Genomic DNA, 27,277 nt, shown 5'->3' with positions numbered 1-27,277 from the left:
TTTATAATTAGGAGTGTGAAACTGCAAAACATCACTAGGGGTTTTGAAGTAATGTTTATAAATAAAACTGAACAGACTTTGCTAATGAGAAAAAAAACCAAAGTAATAAAATATCATCAGTTCAGTGAGAACAGAAACAGCTTGGCCATAGGTATGATTGTACAAAAGCATCTTCTTCATTCTGTGCAAGGACAGGACAACTACTGATTAGATTATCACCAGGTGTTCGTTTTATCAAAGTACTGTCAGCAGAGATATCTTCCAAATAAATGATTGTCTACTTTTGTTTAAATAAAAAAGAACATGTTTAATCAGTATGTTGTTATGAATGTACTTTTTTCAGCTGCTGCTTGCATTGCCCTCATGTTACTTCTATTCAGACTCAGTACAGTGCAGCATACAATTAAAAACCAGGTGTCCACTTTATATGATAAATAACCCATCACAGCCAGCCACTAATTATTTCCCATGTGCCAGTATAGTTGCTAAAAGTACCTCAGAAGAAAAATGAAAGTAAAGACACAGAGCTTCATGCACGCAAAACTCCAAAAAGCAAGACAACATGCAAAAGTGTTTGAGTAAAAAGATCATTCAAAAGGAAGTATGAATAATGTCGCTTGAACATTCCATAAGCATAAATAGAGCTACAGTATCACTCTGTGCAACAGGGATAACATACTTCATTAGTACTATGCAGAATGAATAAAAGGGTCGAATTGATAATATACAGGTGTAGTTGCAAGTGTAACTACTCAAATGCATCCAATCTTCTACCAATAAAAGAGAATTAAGTTTTCTCAAAGATAAATACTGAATCATTCCTATTACAATTGTACTGTAAGTATGATTTGTGTTTCAACTGCCATGTTCTGCTTTTATTTCTTTGGTTCCTTAATAAATTGCAGGTGAAGATCTTAAGTGCTGATCTCTTTCCATAAAAAGGCTACAAAAAAGGTAAGATGAGCAAGATAACAGTTTTTGACAATTTGTTTTAATTACTGGGTGATATTCAATACATCCACAATTAATCATGTCAAATGACAGGCACAAGGGAGAGTTAATGTCTTTTTTTCAGCTGTGAACAGCTGATGTTCAGCTAGAAATGAGTATACAGCCAAATAAGTACTTCCAGGACACAGAATATGAAGTTCTATATACACAGTATGGTTTATATTTTTATTAGTACATTATTTTCTCTTATTGTTTCAATCTAAGAGAAAAGTGAAAAAAATAAAACATCCATTTTCCAGTTATAGTTATGGAAAACGGAATTACCAACACCAAATTAAACAGAACACCATAAAAAGCTAGCAGATTTGAAATTAAAGTTATCTGTAGGCTTCAATTCAACTGTGAGGAATGTAATTTGTCTTATGAAATCAAGTGATGATAAATAAATAAGTAGAAAATAAATGATAAAAGAAAAAATAAACAAGTAGAAGCTCCTAAACCGTTAGTTAATTTATACATGTATTAAATTAGAGAAGAGCAAATTATTTAATTATACAATGTACTTAAAAAAATGTTGATTAATATTCTAGAGCATTATTAATTATAACACATTATTTGCATGAGGCAAATCATTATTTTCTCTGCTGCCATCCTGCTCCCAGGATTTGGTGTAAATAAACAGGTAAAGAGACAGGAGCAGCTGAAGTGTTTAGTTACTTGCCTGTTTCCTCTTACTTGAGCTCTCAAAATGCAAATGTGGTAAGGCTTTTGACAGCTAGGCAAGACAATCTCACACATTCACAATGAACTGCAACAAATGCCACTGTATATTAAACTAATCCCAAAATCCACATTCAGCAGACCTTAGAGCTGTTTAATCTTCACCACAAAGGATTTAGAACCAAAGCCATAACTTTGTGACTGGTGGGGACAATGACACCACATTGCAGAAGAAAACCGCAAACATGCGGTAATTAGTTTCCTGTGCAGCAGCAGCCAATGAATAAACCAGTCAGAGGTTTATTTATTTTGATTTTAGTTTTGAAAGGAATGTCATATGAAGATCAGTGTGAGTTCCAGTGGGATAAAGTTAATAGGCCTAAGCAACTCTGTTCTGCTCCAGATAATAGAAATTATCTCTATATGTTACTGTTTTAATCAAATGTGCTACTTTATCTTGAAAAGGGTTTACTTCTTAATTATCTATTGCTTTAAACAAACACCAGGTTGTATTAAATTGTTTCTCAAGGGCTATAATATTAATTCCAATTTTCCTGGCTAAATTTTGCTCTGGACGTGAATAACGTGGTTTACTTAAAAGGTGTTTTCTAGTGGGACACACACTGGTGTCACAATTTAGGACAGTACAGTAGATTGTCAGCAGAGCAGTGTTTGTTGATTATTTTCTAATTGTTTTTAGTTCTGTTTCCTTCCATTTTAAATAAAACATAACGTTGCTCTTGGGATTGGTTTTTGGTCATCAATAGGGGCCAAGAAGGAATTTCTATACAAGTTACTTTTTTTCCATCCTCAGGAGCAAACTTTTACTTGAAGCAGACAGACAGGCAGATGTAATCAAACTTCTAATAATTAGAGTTAAATGTATAGATCCGTAAAGTTTTCGCTTTCCTTTTATATTAAAAATGCTGACCTATGCAAAATATAATGAAGGTCATTGTTAATTTGGTGAAAAAAGGCAACAAGGACAGTTTTTACCACTAAAGAATATGACATTATAGTTTCAGAAAAGCTTTTGATTAGACAAATGTTCTCATAAAAGGTTAATTCTTAAATCAAAAGCCATAGATTGCAAAGTAATGTATACACATGGATCAAAACTGGTTAACAAACAATATGTACATAACATTTAACTTAGCAGACCCAAGCAGTGGTGTGCAGCAGGGATCAAATATTTTATTATTAAATTATATAATTATTCATTTTATTTAGAAAACATGTTGGAATTTACTCAGGACACAAAATTAGTGGTGAGGCAACTAAGAAATTAATTACTCTTAATGACCTTTCCATAATTAAAAGGATGCTAATTAAACCATGGATTGGGCAGACAAGTGCAAAGTGATCAAAGCAGGCAGAAGGAATGTACACTTTTCATACTGCACTGGTGATTCTGGTCTGCAAGATGTCTTGAACACATGCAAAGTTTGTGGGTATTTATATACAGTATATTCTTCCATGCAATAAAATAAGCATACAGAATAATTTAACATACAACAAAAAGTGTGTAATTCAAATCCAGGGATGTTAGGCAGGCAGAATCCTGACCCGGTCTAGTCCAAGTGATCACATTACTCCTATCCTAGAGTCCTTGCACTGGCTTCCTGGTAGCTTTCGTGTTGACTTCAAAATCCTCACGCACACTTATAAGGCTCTGCATGGCTTGGCACCTCAGTACCTGTCTGAGCTATTATCGACCTACTCCCCACCTCGCAACCTTCGCTTTTCTAATTATGGTCTCCTATCTGTTCCCCGATGCCCATCTACACAGGGTGACAGGGCATTCTCCTCTTATGCCCCAAAGCTCTGGAACTCTATTCCCTAGCGATATCAGTGAGTCACCTTTCCTTCAAATCTAGTCTCAGGACCTCCTTCTTTAGAAAGTCCTTTACTTAACTGCTTCTGATATTTACCCCTTTGCTCCTACCACATTCAGTACCCCCCATCTACTGTTTCCTCTTATTATGTATTTTCATTGTATATATATACTGGTATCTTGTGTATTTTTTAATTGTTGTCGTCATTATGTTAAGTGCTTTGAGAAGCCACCTTTGAAGGTTTTATATAAAAGAAAGATTATATTATTATTATGCTATCAAGGTCACTATTGCCGTGAAACTAGTTCAAAGACGAGCAATATGAATCGCTCCTGGTCTGAAGGGATTGCAATACAGTACAGTATATGCACAGGTTAATGAAGCTAAATCTCTTCAATGTGGAGCAAAGGTAATTGAAAGGAGGTTTTATCTAAGTGTATAAAATCCTAAGGGGACAGACAGGGTCAACACACAGGACTATTTTACACTCAGCAGTGAAACAAGGAAGCGGAGTCACAACAGAAACTAAGGAGAATTTCTTAAGGATACTGTAATAGAAGCTACTTTTTTACACAAAGAGTTGAAGGTATCTGAAACATGGTTTCCTAATAGTTGGTTGAGGCCTGAACTGTGCCTCAAATTTTAGGTTTACTTATCAACTACGCTATCAAATGAGCAAGAATGGGCTGAATTGCCTCTTCTCAATTGCAGCTTTTTGTATGTTCTTACCTAAAGCTCCCCCTTAATTCAATTGCTGAAGCAATTTCTCACTTCTCTACTTGATCTGCTTTGTAGTGGGATAGCTGTCACATAATGGCTAGCATGCATCTCCCAGGTGAGTGCTACACTTTAGTGGTGAATAAAGTGGGTTATGTGTGAAGCACTTTGATATCCTTTGGGATGAAAGGCACTATAAAAATGCAACTATTATTAGGAGCAAGCAGAAGTTAATTTCACACTGAAAAGGAAAAAGAAAAAATATAAAATGTTTTTTTTCTTTTTTCTACTTTTCAGCATAGCATTAACCTCTGCTTGTACCTTTGTAGCTTGCATGCTGACAACTCTCCACTCCAATTAATTATTATATAGTATTTTCATTTTTCACAGCTGAAGAACTTTTATCTGTAGCATACTGTAACAAATGATTTAATTATGTACAACATAGAAACCTATGTACATGTACAGTATATATGTGTGCACTTGTGTAAAATATGTCAGCTTCTTTAATTTTTGTTGGTCCATTAGTACCACTGGAAATATTGCGAAATATGCTACCATTAGTAAGGCAAAGCACTGATACAAAAAAATACAAATGTACTATTTATTTTGAATCTTCTTGGAAAGAAATGGTTAAGCAGTGTTACCTAATATGTGGTTTGATGGGCTGTTGCACATCACTGATCTTAATGTAACATTCAGATTAAAAACTGCTTTAATGCAAGTGCCCATGTATAAACATACATTATTGAAAATACTGATAGAAAAGGGTTAGAAAAGTAATAAATGTGTATCATCTTGCTCTGAAAGGTTTACTGTCCACTGTATAAAATATTTAAATTCATTTGGTAGTGAAATATATTGGTCACGAAGAAGGTGAATTTAATTTAGTTTAGATCTGGTTATAAGGCAAATACAAATAAACATGCCAAATAATGTTATTTAAGCATCCAAGTGTCAGTAATATTCATAGCTTGGAACCAAGAGCTCAAACGATGAATACATTCTAAAACTTTATTCTAACTCATTAAACTTGGATACACATGGTAGTGTATACATTCTGTAGGCACTTTTCCTGAAGTCTCTGGCACAAATAAAGTGGTTTCCATTAGGGAGCAAATGGACATGACTCAAAATCTTTCGCAGCAACACAAACTTATTTCAGTTCAGAAAAAAAAAATTCTAATAGCACTTTAGGAAGACCTTAACAAGCTTAAAAAAGGGGGCTAAAAGGGGCTGTATTTTCCTACTCTTTTTAAGCATGTTTAATTTATCACCTCTGCATATTTTACAATCAAACTCTGGAGATACATGTCAATTTTCATAATCTTTACGTGAACCTGACATGCCATATTCAGACTGGATTAAATCACAACAGGATATTCAAGATTGAAATCTATTGGCAGACATTGGTTTCCTGAGGTCATGGTGTGAAATGTATTGAGGGGATATCCACATGGCCTTGTTCAATTGGATTAAATCTCAAACAGAGGAGCTATAAAGCTGTAGTGATTTTGGGCTTGAGTGAATCTCTAAGAAGGCTTGCAGCCAGCTCTACAGAATAACAAAACTCTAACTCACCAGGGTTAATGGCATCATACAGGGAACTCAGGCAACACACTGTATTCTTTATCCCACACGTGTTGTGATCAAATTTATGAATAACTATAAACCTCACAGTTATATTTCTAATGAGTTTTCTCAACAATGGAACCACACTAACTTATATTTGATAACACTGCCCCTATACAAATACGTGTTTGAAGACATTTATTCATTATCAGGGATTCTAATAAATTGCCTTAGAAGGTTTCTATTTTCACATTTCTTGGCATTTTGTGAAAAAAGTTAATCAGGTCTGCTCAGGCAAAATATCTACTCATGCTACACAATACAACAAAATACAACATACTGTACATTTTGATATTGCTAAATCAAATATCAATGTAATTTTAAATAATTATTATTCATCTTTACATTATTTCTATTTGTGGATAATTTTCAGAGACTCATCAAAGGATTACAATAAAAATGCTGTCAATGGCTGAAGGCCACTTATTGTTAAACACTTTCAATGACATGACAATTACATCAGTTCCTTTTATGACAACATTCTAAGAGGCAATACAAAATGTAAACTTAAATGTATTGTAAATGCTGAAGTGAGACCGCTAGGAAACCCTGATTGAAATGTATTACTTATTTATTATGGCATTTACAGTATGATGCATCAGTATGGACAAACTCTTTATCATTTTATTTTCTCATAAAAGATACATATTTTACTGTAATTCTTTTAAGGGTTTGCTGAGTGAAAGTAAAATTAGAGAAATGTTGGGCACTTAATGAATCCATAGCTTAAAACTCACTATTATAATACATTATACAATCAGACCACTTTAAAAACATTCATAATTAGTGTATTTCTGTAAGTCCAGTAGCACTGTTAAAGTAAACTCTACAGAATCATAGTCTGTGTAAACACAACCTTAGGCTAATTAAGTATGCTAGATTTATTGCCATTACAATACTTTTATCTTAGACATTTGACAATGACATTTTATTAAAAAAAACATATCTTAGAAAGAATAAAGTATGATATTTTTATCTGTTTAAATAATGCATTAATTTATCCAAGCAAAAGGTGGATGATGTCAAGCAAAACCTTTTGAATTTCTCTCCTCACAGAAGTTGAGAGAAATTCGGCAGTTCCAATGCACACATACAGTACGCAAATACCTGTACAACTGCATTGATTCATCCCCAGTTACACTAAATGTGCACAAAAATCACAATCTTCCTTGGCTGGAAGTGGAAGAAAAAAATCAATTTGTAAATCATGAGCAACATAAACATTTATTGAACAACACAGTGAAAGATGATAAAATCAACAATATTTTTAGTAGTTAGTGGGATCACACTATAACACTACATATTTTTACTGCATTAAATAGCATGAGTCTGTGTGTCCATTCATTCCCATTGAGCAAAAGCCTCTGCCAAGAGTTTGGCCTGATCTGCACTGCCTGAGGACAGCTGACCAGTGATTAGGCTATGCTGGCCTGGGTACCAGCAGGATTTTGTTGCCTGTAGTTACCCAAGATCCTTATACTGAAGTGTAACACCAGTATAGAGCTTTGGGATGTCCTCGTGAAGGTCATTTGTGTGGGAGTATATTAATGAAATATTAAAGTAAGAAAACAACTTTGAATTTAATTTAAACACCATTTTTTCTTATTCATTTAAGCACTTGTTTCTACTTCAAGTAATCAGAAAAAAATCCTTATACTCAAATATGGTACACATCCAAATAATACTATATCACAGCAAATTCTTTCACGTGTTTTTGTGTTTTAAAAACAACAAGATTTTTTAAAGACTACTAAATATCATCCTATTACACTAGCCTTTTGTGTTTCACAGTTTAATGGAAATATAGGCTTGAGGTAAGTAATAAAGTAAAAAAAAGTTATTGAAAGCAACAGTTTATCTTTAGAATAAATCTTTCCTCAATATTGCCAACCGTCTGCTTCACAAGCTTATCTCAACTTACCACTTACACAGCAGTTTCATCAAGAAAACAAAGATTTGTGAAATGCAATTTTTCAAGTAACCATTTCAGTGCGAAAATAAAACTTCTGAAATGATAGCACATATAAAATGGTAATGCTCATGTGTAAATACACAGTACTGCAAACTTCTCCTAATTTCCCGATAACCATTGAGTAAAATTCTTTATAATGAAATTCAAAATTTGAATTTTGATGCCTTGTGCATTTAATATTTTTAATTTTTATTTGAGACTTGTCAAGCTTCCCTTTTCCAGCCTCACTCTCATGTTACAACCAAAATGTAATCTGGATGTATGGAAACATCACATTTTACAATCTCTGTATCAGAAAAACATAGACGTGGTGTGTTTAAATGACAAGAATAGCTTTACAAGTGAAGATATGCAATAGATCCACAGACTAGGAAGCCTCAGATCAATCCTATCCAAACTAGACACCCAACAGCAAAAGCTACCTATAGATTTCAATTCTCCACAGGGCTACAGCTAGGAAACAGATATTGTTACATTAAATGAGTGAATTTTAATTTATAAAACTATTACAATTGTCCAGTGATCAATGTTTTAAAAACGGTGCAATGCTATAATTAAATGGACTGTGATAAGAGTACTTCTTTTCTCTACCTCTTTGTATTAAAAACTTTAAAATAAACACTCTGAAAGTTCCAGGAAGTAATTAAACAGCCTTAAAATATACAGTATACTGTATGATTCACCTAATCAGATCCAATTTAAAGGAACAATAGCTCTGTTCATTAATTCCCTAAAGAACTAAACGGATGAGTCAATGGGATTTCCACAAATAATTAAGTGGGTCAAAGCCAGTTTATTTTTGGAAACTGAGGTACAGGCCAAACGAATTGACCCAGGCATCAGAAAGTAAACCTGAAAGCTCCTTCAGTTGCGCTTTTCCTAACTGGTAAGTGATGTCCCCACATGCCTTTCGGAAATTCAGTGCAGATAATCAGGAATTAGACTGGCGGCTGCTGAAGAATTAGTGTGAACTTCAAATCCTTGTAAGCCTGTTTCCAGAGGTCAGTGTGACACCCGTGCTGTTTCTCACGGCGAAAATGAATCAGTGTTGATGTGGCTCTCTGGTGGGTGTTGCACGGCCCCCTGGGTAATCCATTTCATGGATGACTGTCTTTCCCAAGGGCCCTGATCATTAAAAAGGAATAAATGAACAGGAGCAAGATAATTAACTTCAAATTGGGGAAACCAAATGGAAAATCTATTTTTTGTTGTGGAAATTTAATAAATAAAAAACTAAAACGCAATACAATACCACTGGATCCAAACAGAGATTCGTCAGTTTGTAATTATTTTTATAATTTACTTCAAGACTTGAATATGCCATAACTGAAAAACAAACCTCAACAGCCTTGGTATGGCTAAGGTCCATTGGCAATAAAATGGTCTGGAGGTTTCATGCTTATTTCATGCCCAATAGAAAAAGATTTACATTTCTCTTAATGAAAAGAAGTAAATGGTAATTCATTTGTGTATAATGTATCAGTATTCCTGAGCAGCCTACTGTACCCACTGTAGTTGTGAAATTGTGTAGACTTAAATATAGACAATTGACAAAGCTTATTTCAACTTAGTATAGAAGTGTTGTTTATTTCTGAATGAAATAAAAAAAGCAATAAAGAAGTCACAGGAAAAACATTTTCATAGTGCTTACTGCTGTAAAGATATAACCTAAATCCTTAAACTTTAGAAATGTTATTCTTCCATTACATACAGTATACAGTACATACATTAAATGCAACAATTTCTTCCTGAAGTCCTTTGGTTTCTAATATTATATTTAAAATATTCAGAAGTATAGTAAAATGGCAAATGTTAATACTGACTTGATGGTTTTGTACAGGTTTTTGTACAATTGTGCATTACATTTTTAAAACAGAAAAAATGAGCTATTGATACAGTATAACCTGAGTTAAGAGACAGCTAAACTGTGTCTCGCTTAGTGAGAATGTTGATAAAACAAAACAGGGGCTGTCCCATAATATGTTTTGTATCTTTTTTACATTTCAGTGTTCTTAATGTGCATGTATTATAATCCACATACAGTTTTGATAGCACAGCCTCATAAGACATGAAATAAAAAAACTGAAAAAAACACACACCCTTAACCTCAAACTGATATTAACACTTCTTTTCTTCAGTACATCCTCTATTCATGAGATACACCTGAATCACAAAGCCCTTAAACGCCATATTTCATTGATTCAAGAAACTTATTTATACTAAAATATAAACTTATTTCGCTAGCCTTTACCCCACACAGTGTAGATAAATACATAATCTAGTGCAACTCCTGAAGCACCTTATGGTGTGTTTCCATGTGACCAGCCCAGCAGTCTAACTTAATTAGAAGGAGCTAATTTACTGGCTACTTCTAACGTTGAACAGCATGGGTACCGTGATGTAATACGATACTCTGCTATCCTGGAGATACTCAATTCAACTGAAACAGAACAGGATTCATCTTCCAAAACATTATGGCATGTTAGTCCTGATGTATCAAATAGAACAGCCACTACAGCCAGCTGTTCCACTGCTCACAGCATGTGTTCAATACTTTTCTCACATCTGCTGCTATGATAATATGCATGCAGAAATGCCTTTTTAAACATACACATCAGACACTCATTTATAAATATATTGCCATGTGGCATCTCACATTATTTTCTGTCACACATTCTCTTTTCAGTACAATTAACAAAAGTCTATATTTTAGCAATCATTTGATCACCTTGTGAAACACAGAAAAGACTTTTGCATGTAATTTGTATTTCCCAAGGAAAAAAAAAACGATTTCACCTTGAATCAAAAATCTTTTATCATGTCCTTGTAAAGTTAAATATACCTAGTATAAATGCCAACAAATGTGGATAATGTTAGCATAAAACAAGTCACAAAGGGATTATTTGCAAATAGTTTAACAAATAAAACAGACTGATAACAGCTGAAAAAATCCTCAGTGCTGGGGATGCGGGAATACTTGTCCCTTCTCTTACAGATAAAACTTTTGATGCTGAAATAACAGAAGATCATCCTTAACTTCAAACACTTCACTATAAAATAAATAAAACTTAAAAGAATTCTAAGTTCAGAAGACAAATCTTGGGAACATCCTTCTCAATGGCTGCTTGCCCAGTGTAGTGAATGTCATGTTTTGAAGTGCAGTTCAATCGTCAAGTTATTAAGAAGATGAAGGAATACCAACGAAGAAGCTAATGAGCAGAAGAATGTATGGCCCAGAAAAAAAAAAAGATTAATAAAAACGGGTACACCAGGTGGCACCTACTTCTGTTTAGATTTGAAGGCTCTGGTAATTCAAAACATTATCATGTCACTGCAGAATCGGAAAAAGTTCAATCAACATCAACTGACAAGCATTGAAACCACAATAAATGCTACTGGTTCCAACATTGTTGTTGGATTTTGAATGCTTTTCATTATATATCTATAAACAGAGTATTAAATGTTAAAGAAAATGTTGTCTTTAAACCAAGACAAGAGTACCTGTCCTGCCTCATCTCTATCCCTCTTGTTGTCTCAACTTTTATTCATACATCAGACTATAGAATGAAAATAACAATAATCACCCACATACATTTATATATATAGAAACAATAATAATCTTCTGTAAACATACAGTTATATTGGCAGGTCTCCACAGAGCAACTCAGCATTTCAACAGTCACGATTCCTCATGCTCTGCATAAGAAAACCTGATTTCACTCTAGTAGCAACAAGCTACAATTCATTAATTAATTCCACCTAGTGTTGATTTTCTTTTCCTAAATATCACAACGCCATCAATATCTGATAAGACCGTCTCTCATTATAGCACAGTGGATGGAAGGCAGTCAAAGGTTACTAATAAGGTGTTTCCTGTGTTGTATTAATCAGAAATGGCAGCAAAGACTACAGAGAAAAAATGAAATTTTGAGATATCCTGCAGCATATTTAATTTTCACATTCCATGTATTCTAAATGGTTCAGGGGAATGGAACCATCTAAAATAAAAATTATGGATTTTTACAGGCTTTTTTAAAATTTTCATAAAGTTATTTTGACTAGATGTCTGCAGTGGATCTTGATATATCTAAGAAGAGCTACAGAGAAACCAATCAAGCTTTTGACCTATTCTACCTTTCTCAAGATTAAAGGAATTTTCTAAGGTGAAACTTGTCAATATGTACATGCTCCCATCCACAGCAGGAAGGCTCAGTAACTGACAGTTCAACATTTAACAGAATCGATCCATTCTCCCCAGATGAATGTTTATATGAATTCAAGAGTGTGCAAATGAAACTGCTGAGGAAGACATTAAAACTGCAATTACAAGCTTTGCTGGTACTGTACAGTACGTAGGAACACCACGCAATTTGAAATACACATAAAATGCATTTACATTTTTGGTTAATAATATGAATTCACCTTCAATTAACATTCTTCTGTGCACTTCCTCATAAATTTGTAAGAAACATAAATATTAAAACTGCCTCTGTCAATAGACTGGGTTTTTCAGCACTGCTTTGTTCAGCACTGCATAATCAAACAGCATGGCCTAGAGGAAGGCAATGTCAACAAATGTAAGTACAGGCCTCTGTTTGGTTAACTCCTTGTAAAATTGAAGAGCTTAAGCTTGTCTCTCTGAAAAGTCTGCCATATTTATTTAATTTTTGCATTGTTAGCTACTGCACATATACTGTACATGCTGGGTCCTGAAGAAGTTAAGAGATAGAAACAAAAGTCTGTACAAATGGTTCAGCTTTTAGTGTTGTGTACAACCCCGAGCTAATTAATAATTACATTTCCATTCCAAACAGCAACTGTTTGCTCTTAAAAATAGCACAATTTAAACACCTAAAGTGTTTCTTGTAACACTGATAAGTGTTTCGTACATGCACATTTTTTAACGGTCAAAGTTAGGTATGTTACACTCAGCACTTCTACCGGCCAGTTAGGGGTAATTAACATTATATATATAGACATTCACACTCAGTACACCAATATACACAATATAGAGTATAGATATACTCAGCATCTTTCAGTCTCTTCCTCTTTATTTCATAGGTCCCAGCAGGTCTACATTTTACCTTCCCTTTCATTACAAATAATACTTTGCTCTAACAAATACTATTGTTTCTGTTGACTTGGCATATCCCCCACCCTTTGGGAGTAGTCCAGAAGCCTTATTCATTTTCAAATTGTAGCAAATTGCTGAAACAAGAACACAGCAGGGAGCTGTTTACTACACAAAGGTATTTCAACAAGACATGCAGCTGAAAGTCAATAAAATTTTTGTAATTTTATTTCTTCACCATTCCAACTTGTAACTGCAATAAGATTTGTATCTGCCACACAGCCCACTTCAAGCGCAGCCACACACAATTAGAAATGTAAAGAAACTGCTCTTTCCTTGCTTGATTTTACTTAATAAAAACTGCAACATTTGTCAAAAAGTTTCATTTTTGGAGAATTAAAACAGTATTCTTTTATGCAGTGAAGTGTTGTTCTCCTAGACCTCAGTGGCCACAGTTTTATTTAACCTTTATTTAACCTACTGTACCTATTGATGTGGTTGATGCCTGCTTACATCTGTCATACTGTATGCAAACTGTTGCAAGGGATATTGGTGCTTGGTTGTTTGATCATATGATGACAGCAGGAATTGTCAGCCAAGATGTAACAAAGAGCACAGGCACACATGACACATGGAAAACATAATGAAAGTAAGTAAAAAATAAAAAGTTTTTTTTAGTGATTAGACACTAGAGACAGAATAACATTATTCTCAGATTTTCTAATGCTTTTGTTTTACGTTTGGTAATTGAGGTAAAAGTAAACATAATAGTCATGCAACGCAATAAGGTCAGACATCAGAGATGCAAAAAGAAATTGACATGAATATGAAACACATTCACAAAAAACAAGTGAAGAAAAGGTTAGTTTTTATCTGCAGTTAACATACATGTACAGTAATAAATACAGGGGGACTATCTCACCATCCATCTATTATCAGGAAGCCACTTATAGGGCAACAGCAGTAGGTAATGGAATTGGTTTAGAACAGATGGAAGCTCTCTGGTCTCAGGCTTTGTTGAAATGCTAAATGGTGAATGTTTTTAAGTCGTTGTTCTATAAAGCATTCTATTCATAGACATCAGAAGTATCTTTGTTTTCTTCTGTCTTTTTAAACAAACATTTCTTTGGAGAAACACTTGAGAGAACAAAAGGAACCAAGGAGACAGATGAAAGCACTCAATTTTCAAAATCAAGAAGCTACAAAAGTCAATTCAACCAGGTGTATGTTGTACACTTTGATTTGGTTTTAAAACGTTGTATTATTAGATCATGCCTCCTTCTGATTCTTCTGATTCTTTGACTGATCTGTTATTGGAAAACCACATGTTCCTGCCCATCCAAAAAGCAAAGTGTGTAAGGTGGGATTACACCATGACAATTCAGTCCATCACAGGGTACATACACACAAGTAGTTAACATTCATATTGTTGTACAGTAATAAAAGGGAATGATGCATGTACGGTATGTAAAAATAATCCCAGGCTAAGTTATAATGCCAGATGAAAATTTCTCCTCCAGTCAGGAATGAAAACCAATCAAGAATATTACAGTTTCTTTGATTTCCTGGATCAATGTGATGTCAAAGCACTGTAACACAATGCGGTTACAAACTCACATATAATCACATAATTCTACTATTTACATTTTGTTACACTCCAAGGCCCTGAGTCTAGAGCTTCCATAGTACAATGCTGTTTTGATTTGAAACCCTCAAAGATGGACCATCCTTTTTGCAAATTTACAGACACACAGCTCTTTTAAGGCAGTAATGCTGGTTTCTTCAGTATATAATCAAAACCCTACAGAGGCTCTCTAAAACTGATCCAGAATCCAGAATCATGAGAGCTCTTTCTCTCAACCAGATAAAGTATCCCATAAATTCAAGCACTGCCTGGCAGGTAGTAAAACAAAATAAATCTCAACTCAAATATACAAATACAACCCTTTCTCCCTGAATTCACTTACAATACAAACATGTAGAGGATTCCTCTGCCGGCCATAGGATTTGAACCAGCAACCTTCCAGCCACAGGCGCAGATCCTTAGCCACATAGTGCCACTGCTCCTCCCATCCATATTAGTATAACTAGTATATTCCTCTATCACAGAACAATATATTAAAAGCATTAAAATAAGCATTTAATAGTATTTGCTGCTTTTATAATGCCTCTCAATAGACTTACACAATTAACTACTCATGAATCAGCACTAGAGACAGAAGTTCATCAAGACTGAATTAAATTATCATGGACTATTATCAGAAACATCACATCACACATTGATGAGCTTACGGGTAATACATCAGAAAGGTAGGGGCAAAAATACATTTATGAAATACTGGCTTTTCTTTAGGCAAATATTTACCAATCTTGTGACTGAAATCAGATCTTCCCAAGCAAAAAGTCCTTCCTTTGCTGTCTTGACTCTTCTTCTGTTAGTTTGCTCTAAAAGACTGTTAGGTTTATATCCTCCTTAGCAGCTTAGATAGGCGACAAAGACATCCTAGAAGGGAAAACATAAATAAAAAAATGTTTCCACTCCAAGTCTTGTTGTTTGACATTTCCAACAGTCAAGAACCAATATGTTTGAATCACCTTTCCACCTGACCTGTTCTGTTGGCAGGTTACACTCGAACCATTACATACACCAGAGCGTAATTGAAAGTGTCTAGTTTCTTTTTTTATAGTCCTTTGTAACCTGCACCTAAAAATACATGGAAATAATCAAAACAGCTACGGATAAGTGTGGGAAAGAAAATACAGTAAGTCACTGCAAATGTTTAAATGATTCTATTTTAAAAGGTCAGCAGATGTCAAATTAGCTGAAAAAGAAAAGTCAAATTACTGTAAGAATGACTAATCAAAGTTCATGTCTTAATTTCCACTGTATGTAATACATTCAAAAAGTTTTAACACAGATAAAGCTTGCTTTAATTAATTTATCCTGTAGTATGTACACAAATGTGCAAGCCAAAAAGTGACAAACATTTCCATCTGTTAGTCAGCTCTTTGAATGATTCACAACATTTAAACAGTAATTAAACTCTACCCTGAGAGAGTGAGAAAAAATGAAACCTTATAAAATTAGTCTGTATAAAAAACTGAATAGTTTTCCATTTTTTTTTTCCTTTTACATATCACCATTGACATACTTTTATATATTGAACGCCTAATGGATTGTTGATCAATACAGGGTATACCTTTTCAAACACTAATGATTATAAGGAGATCAAGTGTCCATAAAAAGAACAAGTCAAAGGATGAATATCAGACTTCCAGAAGACCTGATGAGCAACATTAATGCAGAAGCTATCCATATCCTATTAGTTCTTCATGGGAAAAGAGACCTTCAAATCTGTACATACCACAGGACTTCAGTCTCCCTGTTCAATGTGTTGGCAAATCTCGTACAAATTATTTACACAACCAGGCTTGTAAAAAGGTAACAGCCTCTAGTACAGAAGAACACTACCCTGTTCAACACCAAATCGAAATGTATTTGGCCTTGAAGGAAAGGGTAGATGTGAGTGTGCAGGCAGAGGCCTTGCAACCAGGTTTTCACACCACATTGTATGCAGAAGGCTGACAGATTTTGAGGAGGCAGTGTCATAGAGTGTGGGCAGAAATACACTATCATTGCCTGTGTAACCTTCTGTACATGACTGGTAACCTTATGAGCCAGCAAAAGCAAGACCAGATTTTGCAGTAACGCATGGCTCCATTTTATCAGCTTGATCACATCCTTGACACTGAAGGACAAGTGGTGAAAGGGCAAGCCAATGGTAACGGTACTCGTAGAACACACTGCATATTTTGGAACACCTTCTTCAGGCACAAGAGAAAGAAGGAATTAACATCTCCCAACTGACTTCTCTTAGGCCTACAGTGGCCTCACACTGGCAGATGCCAAACCACAATTTGTCTTACTGTACATCAAGGATGTAGCAGTTTTAGAGTTTTAAACAACATCTCATTCTCTGCTCATTTTATCTTGGGATCACACAATGAGAAATAAACTCTAAGATCAAATTTTGGCTTCTAATTAGCTAATACTTTTACACAGTATAAATTAAAAGAAAAGCTATGCCAATCAGTTTTCTTCTGAGAGATATTTTTAGACCCAAGGAAACTACGAAAAGAAGTTATCCGAGAAAAAATGTATTTTTATATATAAAAATATTTGTGAATGCATCACAAAATTATAAAGAAATGCTTGTTTTATTTTAAAATAAAAATGCCCTTTTACCATAGAATCCAAAGGCATCTAACTTCTTTTTTCATTCTTCATACTGTGAGAGCCTGTACCCAGTGCAAAGAGAACAACAGAACCATCTCCTGAATGTATTTACACAATGGAAATTGAACCACAGGGCTCAAAGGTATTTGTACTCATGAGAGGAACACTGTATGGGGGCTCACAGAGGGAGGCATCAGCGATGCTTGTATCAACACACAATGCTAGTGTGTTATGCATCACTTTAACAGTGTGAAAGCAGGATGCAATCATTGGTGTATAAGACAACCTGGGGATAAAATGCTTCAGAAACTATCCACGCTAGTTCACAAGTATTACTTTTGCGCCATGGAATTCTGAACCTTAGCAAGAACAGGAATAGCCCAATGTGCTGGTCTTAATCAATTTTCCCTGGCTGCACAGACACTCAGTATGACAAGTGAATGAGATGTAGAAGGTTGCACAGATTTTCTGAGGTTTTAAAAGTACTCTGAAGGAGCTTTCTGACGTTTGCTTCGTACATGAAAGATGAAAGTCACTTGCCTTTTTATGGATATTTTAAATCTCCAATGGTTTCAGTTGTTAATTAACTTGACATTGCTCTTCATATGAAGATGTCACAAACACACACATTTTTTATTATACAGGTATTTGAATCATTAAGGCATCCTCTTTTTTCCACCTTAACTTTTATTTTGCAATAAATAATTTTAGTATCCAATAAATAGCTATGATTGAATAACAAACTGTGCTCAGCTGCAGCTCTTCTAATAACTTTAACACTGATGACAGAAACACAAGCTACGGCTCCATACCAAACAAGATACTGTACAGCATACAGTATCTCACTACTGTACCAGACCTCAAAATTAGAGATTAATTTACTGTGACAGGGTGCTTAATGTCACATGTGAATTTCAGAGCAGCAACCTCCAGGTTGCAGGTCATTCAGCGCTCTAGACAGATCAATCTATTGGGAGACTTCATTCTTCTTATTTACAGTATTTCATTGTTGTTAGCAATAATGTTTGCAATAATTACCTAGAATATTAAGTGTTTTCTCTATCATATTGAATTATCCAACATTCAGAACATGGAAGTAATTACAAACCACATTATTATATGAAGACAGATTCATGATGAACTTTCTTAAGTTGTAGGGGTTGACTGTATATGATCTTTCTATAATGTGCTAAAGCAAGACACTTATGATTTGGGATTTGACTTGTGACTTTTTATTTATGGTTTCATTTGGAAATTTGCCTTACACAACAGTCAGATTTTGCCCAAAACAGTCAACCACTTATAGAACATTTACTGTATATAAGGTTGTAATACGAAATAAGACTATATTGTGTTCACATAAAACAACCAATTAAATGAAGAAATGAATGTACTGTAAGTTCTTTATTAATTAAATGAACATACATGGAGAGGAATACTAATGGAAATCTTTAGATTTTGCTCCTCTGTTGGACTTTAAAGATATGATTTCTACGGCAGCAGTGGTCATCCGCTTGCACCTACACAATTGTACACCAAAAACAGACTGCAGAAGGAATTTATAGATAACAAAATTTTGATAATGCAAATAATCAACCTTTTCATACAAAAGAGGGGCAGAAAAGAAATGTGCATGGAAATGTACAGTAAATAGTCCTGTCACATTTATAAACAAAACACTTAGCTAAATATTTAGGTTGAAATGTTTTAAAAAGGTGAACTTTCCTATAAAAAACGAGAAAATAACATTGATCTGTTTGTAAGTTGCACAGATATATGTAATACTAATCGATGATGAAGGTTGAAGCATATATAATCCGAGTACCAAACATTTACCTATGTAAAATCCTTTTTAAAGCCACAACTTCTAGTAACATTAGGGATATTTTATTTAACTTTGTATCTTCTTACAACTCCCAATGGAACCTGGCTTTCCAATTACACTATTTATTTCATATAATAAGATGGAACACTATAAAGTCACAGGGAGCTGTAAACAAAAGTTGCACAGTACAATAGTAATTAATATGGACTACAAAACAATGAAGAATTAAGTATAAATCTAAAGCAGTATGGTGCACAGTCAAGCATGATATTGATCCCCACAACTAATGAGGGGCAAGATTACAACATAATTTGCTAAAAGAAAACCCATATAGCAGAACAAAGCTTTCAATAAAAAAGTGCTTGGGATCTGATCTTCTGTAGTGGATGTGCTGAGCTGGTAATAAGCATTTATAAGATGCAAGACAGGGAGATCCTAAGAAGTACAGGCGCATTCTGAATAGACGAGTTATGAGTTGGTCAAAGATTCATTATGTTTGCCAATACAGTAGCTGGATCTGCCACAGGCATCAAATGAGAGAATATGATGGTAAGAGTATGGCAAAGCACTGGCAGGGATCCAATAAAAGATGCTGGAAGGACAAGAGAAGTATAGGGAGTGATAATGGATTTTCAGATAGAAGGGGATGGAGGGATACAATGCTGTGAACAAGGGCAAGAATCTCAAAGTGCAGGGAGCCTGGATAAGCACTGAGTGAAAACTTTGAGAACCTACACAAAAAAATACTAGGGCGATTCCTGATATGGGAAAGCAAAATTGGAATCTAGACAAGGACTTAAGAAGAGTATGGAGTTAAGAAAGGATAAGTTATGGAGACATAGAGTATGGAGACAATCAGTCTGTCACAATGATGAAAGCACAAAAGAGAATGATCGACGTACAGTATCAATCTATCAATTCCAAGTGAATGACGAAGGACTATGAGATACTTAAGATGATTCAGGAAGAGATGGCTGAAAGACAGATACAGTATAGGTCTAAAATATTATTTAAATTAAAATTTTACACCTATACAAAGCATAAAAACACAACATATAACATTGTTGTAGAAAAAACAGAGAAAAAATTCAAAATGATGGTATGAACAAAATACCAAAGAATTTCTGAGTAAAACACTCAAATGCATTTTTAAGAGGCATTCTCATTGTGACACTTTTTACTTGAGAAGTAAAAATAGCGAGTGTAATATTTTCCTTCTGCAAGCAATAAAGATTTTTCACAGCCCTCTCCCTACTTCACTTTACATACTGTATGAACAATTTAGAAAAAGGTTGAAAATAGCAAATCACATTTTGTAGCATATATAAATATATTCAACCATTCATCATTAAGTCATCCATAAAAATGACTTTTGGCAATTTCAGATAATTTACAATTTAGTTTGGATGGTATCTAATTGCAATTATAATTGTTTCAAAATTAGTTTTGTAGGTGATTTAAAATATCTTCTTTTCACAATCTTATTGCTCTCAGATAACATTCTTCTTCCAGATTCTCATTAATAAGGAAGGACTGAGCTGTTCCCCTAGTTACCACACCAGTGACTGGTTCTACAAGAAGCAGTCTTTGACACCCACAAAGCAGTCTATCAGACGGATAATGGTTAATTCTTTCTTGGATAAGCTCCATATTAAAACATGCAGCTTTCAAACGTTGTCCTTTATCTGTCCTAAAATGGAATAGTGTTTTAGGTTTTGTAAATTTTTGATTGACTTCAAAATGATCAAATGAGAAAAAATAACAAAAACACCATGAAGCACTGCTGGAAAACACATATACTGTACAGTATATCCATCTTTAAATGTTTACTGAGTTCTTGATTGGTAGAATCATTGGATCTGTCCAGATTTTTTAAATCCATACAGAAGAATGTTTAATAAAAATTAAGCATAAGAAAGTAAAAGGTGCTATTATGTACCTATATAATATTATAATATATAAGCCTCAAAAGCAACAGATAAAACAAAATGTTAGTTTTCATTTTTCCTTTTCTGCAGCTGTTAAATGCCATTGCTGAGACGAGATATCCAAACCAGCAGGCTGGGATTAGCAGCAGACTACAAATACTGGGATTATCAAAACTGGAGGAGGGTGCTGATTATGAATGCAATGTCTGAATTATTAGTAAATAACCACAGGATGCTTGAGGGCATTACAGATAAAAGCTTCACGGTTAATGTACAACATCTCCAAAGGAGCAAGTGGCTGGGATGGGGTGGTCCCAACATGCAGTCAGCTACAGTACGTGTTGGTCAAATTTTCCAGGCAATCTACATGAAAAGGACAGCACCTTTGACTACACACAGGAACAGGCAGATTCTGTATGATAATGACATACCGCTCAGGATCAAATAGCTGGGAAGGGATTGTTCTTCCAGAAAAACAAAGATGGTGAAAGGAAAACTATAAAATGCAGAGGCAGATGGAACATACACAAAAAAACATGACATTTAGATTTTCATCATCAGAGGACGTTGTTTTTTTTCACTCTACAGATTCAAATTCACTCCAATGTCATTTAGCTGACATATTTTCCTCCTTCAATGCTACATTTGTACATTTCAATTATTTCTGTAGACTAATGTGGATTATATTGGGGTTTTTTTGTTTTAGTTTTCATTTTAAAAAACTATGTGAGTTCACAGAAATGTTTGGTTTATTTATCATCAATGTACAGTATACTTTATTGCAGATTTCTGAACAGTTATGAACACAAATATGCAGTTATATTTGGCACCTCAGTAGGCTTTAAAGATAAATTCAAATAGAAACAAATACGTTAGATTTACACTTCATAACATGCTGTTTAAAGAAGCAGTTCATGTCTTCTTGATTCTTCTTTTACTATCTTATCTGAGATTTTCTGTATCTTTTGTTACAGCATAGAATATCTAACATTATTACCAGCAAAAAAATTGGTTATAAGAAGGTTAATCAAGGAGACATGAGGAAGGAATGTTCACCATATTGCAAAGGCCTCTGTGGACCGTGTTTCATAGATCGGATAAAAAGCACTGTGCAATATTAATTTGCTTTACTATAACACTTCCGCAAGATGGTCTTTTGATGTTTCTTTTTTTTCCGAAAAGAGTTTCCATGGTTAAGCTCCAACAGAGAACAAACAGAACATGCATTAATTTCCTGGATAAGCAAATAAAATACAAAAAAAAACTTAAACTTAAACTAAAAAGCTTAAAGGCATATGACAGTAGAAAACAAAAAAAACAAGCATTCCCATAGAGAGCAGTCTGCCTTCAGTAGTTACACTTTAAATAATAAAAAACAAATCTAAACATATGAAAAAAACATTTTTGTGTTGAACTGATGATGTGCTGTATTTGTTAATTCAGTAATTACATGTGATCATCATAAGCACAGCAAATCAAAACTATGTACTTTGAAAATTATTAATGACAACTCCTCAAAGAAGTGCAGACCCTAAGAGTCGACTCAGAATTGCTGTATATTTTAGCCAACATCGCATTAAGCTTCAGTGCTCTTTCTTCATTTCAGCTACAATGGCTTTGCAAGAAGCCTTTCCCTAGATTTGTCATCTCAGTGAATATACAGTACATAAGCGTAAAAAGTTAAAATACAGTCCCCACTCCTCAAACTCACAATGCCTTCAGGTAATGGTAAGGTAAGAAGACTAATAACACAAATGCATTGCTTTATCCTTCCTCAGTGGAATAATATTGAGCAGGAAATGCTACCTCTTTCACCAACACTTCTGAAAATATGAAATTCCTTTTATTTAATTCATTTAAATCGTTCAATGAGCTTAGTAACTAAGAATGTGCAAAAGCTTTAGAACATAATTGAATCCTGTGTGACTTCCTATAGACCCATGACTCAAAAAATGAGTAAAACGTTACATTTCTTTTTTAATAATGTAACTTTTTTACTTTTGAAAGAAGTGTCATCATCCATGAGAAAACAAAAAAATTACAAGGCCCCATATTTCAATCTACTGATTAATTACTGTGTTCCTTAGTTTTACAGTGCAAATGCATTTTGCAGTGCTCCCTACTCCATTGATACAAATTCTGAGGTAATAATTCAGTGAAAAACATGTTCACTTTTTATACTCAAATTTAATCTGGCTTTCCTGGAATCATGTTAGAATTCTAGATAATTCCAACATCATCAAAGAAATGAGCAATATACTGTAAAAACGCAAAAGACAAGGGGACACATGATATTATCTACTACCTTTCTGAAAACCTTTTCACCCCCCCCAACTTTCCTCATTTGTGCAGCATATCAGTATACTCTACATAATCTTTAAAAAATACAAACATCACAACCTTAAATACAATAAAAAACATGACTCTGGGAGCCACCAATGTCGAACGTGTTAAAGCCATAAACTTTGACGAAAACAAAAACACTAGCATGCACTAAAATGAATACGCTGCTTAAAAATAAATTTTAACAAAACACAACAACCATACATCAAGTCAAAAGGCACAGATTGGGCCTCATAGGATACAATTTATGTAGGGGGAAACATATCTGTGAGAAGGGATAAACAGCACAAATGTCATATTATTATTGTACTAATATTCTTGGAAGAATGCTCTCTTGATCCATCATGCTCCAGCCCTGGCTGCTTTATGGATCATTCTAACAGCAGGGAAGCCTCGGTAAGCAGTTTTCTTAGAAATAAATAAGCCAGCAGAAACAGTTACATTCTGTTATACTCTTCAGAATTGTTTTTTAATACCATAAAATGAGGCAAAAGCATTTTTAAGGGACTCTATCAGAAATCCTCTGTGCCCCCAGAAGACAAAGAGCCTGTTTTAGTAATACTGAAAACAATCTTTGTCTCATTCATTATACAAGGCATTCATTTCCATATGTCATGCGCCTCAACTCCCGGGTCTTTAATAGCAGGTGTTGCATTTTTATCTTTGTTTTCTCCCCACTACTTTCTCACTTTGCATAAATCTGAACAGAAGGTACATACTGGGGCTTTCTGAAAGACTTGCAGTGCTCTCAAAACAACAAAAAGACATTAAAAATTTAAAAAGTGGCTCAAAAAAAATTTATAAGATCTAAGATGTTTGTGGCATACCAAAGATAATGGGAATGATCAAAACATCACATGAGACTAATTGGGTCTATTTAAAGTCTTTCAAGGTCAGAAACAGGGCACATGCCCTCTGTATTAATTAAGAGTCATTAGTAATGGAGAGTGCCATGAGTATACCATTTGTCTGAGCATTCCCTTCAATACTGGTAACAGCAAAGCTTTAGAAAAGAATGCTACATTTTAGGTCTCTTAAATTGACACACTAAATTAAATGGACAATCATTCTAAGAAATGGAAACACTTTAGAGTTATATAAAGTATACATATCTGTGGTTTGTCATTATTTTTAGTTTTTTAACATTTCTTTTTCATAAATAAACTACTGTATGGTAATCATAAATTACCTTTGAAACTGTAACAACTTTGCTAATATTAACTTTTGTTGTATATTTTTACAAAACAAATGCATCTTTCAAAAGGTCTCCCTATATACTGTATATAAACCTCAGATAACAGCTGCTTATTTGTGGTCTGTAGATCTTTTAAGAGACTGTAAATATCATCTGCGCAAGAAAAAGAAAAAGTCAGAGTGGTGTGTACAACAATACTGTCTTGGCTAAGGACAACTCTCACGTAGCTCATTGGACAACTCTCAGAATCTAAGAACAACAAACAGAACAAGTAAGTATGACATGCTGCTTCTATCGATTCAAATACAAAGGTGTTGGTTCCACTAACTCCCATTAAGGTTTCACAGCTCTACCTCCCAATGGTTGACGAGACAGTGACTTTTTTCTTTCTCTAACCTCTCCCACAGAGAGACAGCAGAACACTCCTGCAGCAAGCAGCTCTACACAGAGAGCAGACAAGATGATACTCCACTCACACGGAGAAATGTGATTCAAGGGGAATTTTTTATTCTGACTGCTGCTGCATCTCCTGAGTAAATTGGACAGTTTCCTTTCCTTCCCTTCAGGTAGCCTCTAATTCCAAGTGTGAGCTGCTGACTCAAACACACTAATTTAATATGCACGATCTGCTTATTTAAGGTAATCATATAGTGACAGATATGACTTCCACACAAGCAGCCAAAGTATTCAAGGTTTCTCCTGTATATGTTATTCCATTTTTCCTCTCAGCTCCAAAAAATCCAAGCTAAAATACAGTACCTGAAACAGTAACGGCGTGCTCTGTTAACGAGATTCTTGAAAACAACTAAAAAATAATATTCTGCTTTTTTTAAATACCATAAAAACCTGACTTTTTTTCAGACCAGCCCTACAGTGAAGGTCTTAAGTTACTGGATAAAGTACTGCATTATAATAATACAGTATTTCTTTACACAGTATTTTTAAGTATGAATCTGCTTTGCTATTACTGCTGTTCTTACAGTATTTTTTAAATGTCGATGACCTTTTAAAATGTTTTAAAACTAATTAAATTAAGTCTAAGGCATTAATATGAATTTACATCATTCTTTCATCATGTATCTTTCTTCAGTCTGTTGTCATCTTGAAAACTTCCTTTCAGCATTATAAAGTGGATTACATATTTCAATAACACCTAAAAATCTTGATGCACGGTACCTGTAGTTGTATTTGTAAGAAAACTGAAAAAACATGCAGTAGACAAATCTGTCACATGACAAAGAGAATGCTTGTTTTTTTTACCATTCCTTGTTGATTCATTTTGAGTAGGTGATAGCTCAATATCACCTACTCAAACTCAGGTGTTCAATATCTACTGAGTTACTTCAATATACTGTACTGTACTGCAAGCCTGATTAAACTGAGTATGTTTTACTGACTTCTTACAGATTCAAAACTATATACAGTATGTATACATAATTTTGTGGGAAAATCCAACACCTTTTAAGGTTAAAAACCATTTACTGTTAATACCCATATTAAAACCTTCGTTCTTTATTTACTGCCTATATACTGTATTAGTGCTGCTGTAAAACTACGCATAATGCCCAAGGCGAGACGTTCCACTTGCATATTCCCTGCTGAGCACTGGTAATTTGTTAGCTATTTCATTCCTATAGAGGTCAGTCAGTACATTGCCAAAAGGAGGTGGACAATTCAAACAGGGATGCATTTTGGATGCCACCAATGTTTAATGGCTCTATAAGCCTATTATCGGCATGCTGAGGGTCTAAAGTATAATTTGTAATGAGGAAAGACAACCGTTTTTAACAGGACATTCCTCCCCTCAGTTTCTTTTAAAAGAGTTATTGTGGTACCGGAAGAAGTAAAATAATGTCAAAGAAAGGGGGATAAAAACCCACAAAAGTGCAAATGAGGTCTGCAGGAAAAAAGCAGAGGTACAGTAGCCAGACTCCTTGGAGGTGACTCATTCGGTATAGTGACAGAGAGAGAGTGGTAAGAGGATGCAGACGGAATATAAAAAAAAATGCAATTTTTCATGTGCGGAAATATAATTTTTTAAAAGGTAAATGTATTGAGAGCTGCTCATTTCTTGCAGAGTGTCGCTCTATGCAAACACAAGTCAGTTTTAGAATGATAAACTATGCAATGAAATAAGTCAGACACTGAATGAAATTATCTTTTGTTACTGTATAAAATTGAGCAGCTTTCCAGGTTTCCATTTCTCTCCACGGTTTACTTCAGCGCTGACCCTTCAAGCTTCATTGGGTTAGTCATTCTCAAGGCCAAATAATACATATTACGATCTTCTACAAGCTCTAAACCCAGGGATATAAGAACATTTTGTTGGCTTCCTTTTCATGCATGAATAAAGACACTTAAAAGAGGTGGCACTTGTATGCAGACACGCTCTATATAAAAATCTGAAAATTCACCAAGTGCTACTGCACCGCATAATGAACTTATATGTTACAAAACCAGAGTCAGTACAAATCAAAATGTTAAATGATTATGAATCAAATACAAAGACCTATCTTATGTCTCCTACAGTATGTTCTCCCCTGCTATCATTGTGAAAATCATAAATAAAATGCACAGCAGTTAAGACAGACAGTAACAACATGCTCAAACTGCAAAATTTATTTACTATCCAACATAAAAACAAAGGAGACTAAATGCCACAACGTTCTGTCATCTGTTATCTCCAGCATGCTACTTGAAAGAAAGTGCCCATCAGTGTATTCAGGAATACAAATGTTGAAGCAATAGCTACAGGTATCACTGTTCACTGAATATGGAGACTGAGTGCTTGAAGTCCTCAGGTTTTGGATGATTTATGTTTTCTTTTTAACATAGTGAAGGCAGTAATGAA

At 34.4% G+C, this 27,277-nt stretch overlaps 1 protein-coding gene across 8 annotated transcripts in view; it reads right to left on the bottom strand.

Annotated features, from left to right (window-relative positions):
* LOC148650471 (teneurin-2-like) overlaps positions 1-27,277 on the bottom strand; it is a 413,744-nt gene that overhangs the window by 342,771 nt on the left and 43,696 nt on the right. For 7 of the 8 annotated variants that reach the window (XM_088604296.1, XM_088604299.1, XM_088604298.1 and 4 more), the window contains exon 2: positions 15,264-15,401. The exons of the other annotated variant lie outside the window; for it this stretch is intronic. The gene's annotated coding sequence lies outside the window, so the exon portion shown is untranslated. The remainder of the gene's footprint in view (positions 1-15,263; positions 15,402-27,277) is intronic. 8 annotated transcript variants of the gene reach the window in all.

The sequence above is a fragment of the Lepisosteus platostomus genome, chromosome 13 (assembly GCF_059453375.1).
Source record: "Lepisosteus platostomus isolate fLepPlt1 chromosome 13, fLepPlt1.hap1, whole genome shotgun sequence".
Classification (NCBI taxonomy): Eukaryota; Metazoa; Chordata; class Actinopteri; order Semionotiformes; family Lepisosteidae; genus Lepisosteus; species Lepisosteus platostomus.
The sequence above is the reverse complement of the archived record's forward strand: the minus strand, read 5'-3'. Positions and strand labels throughout refer to the sequence as shown.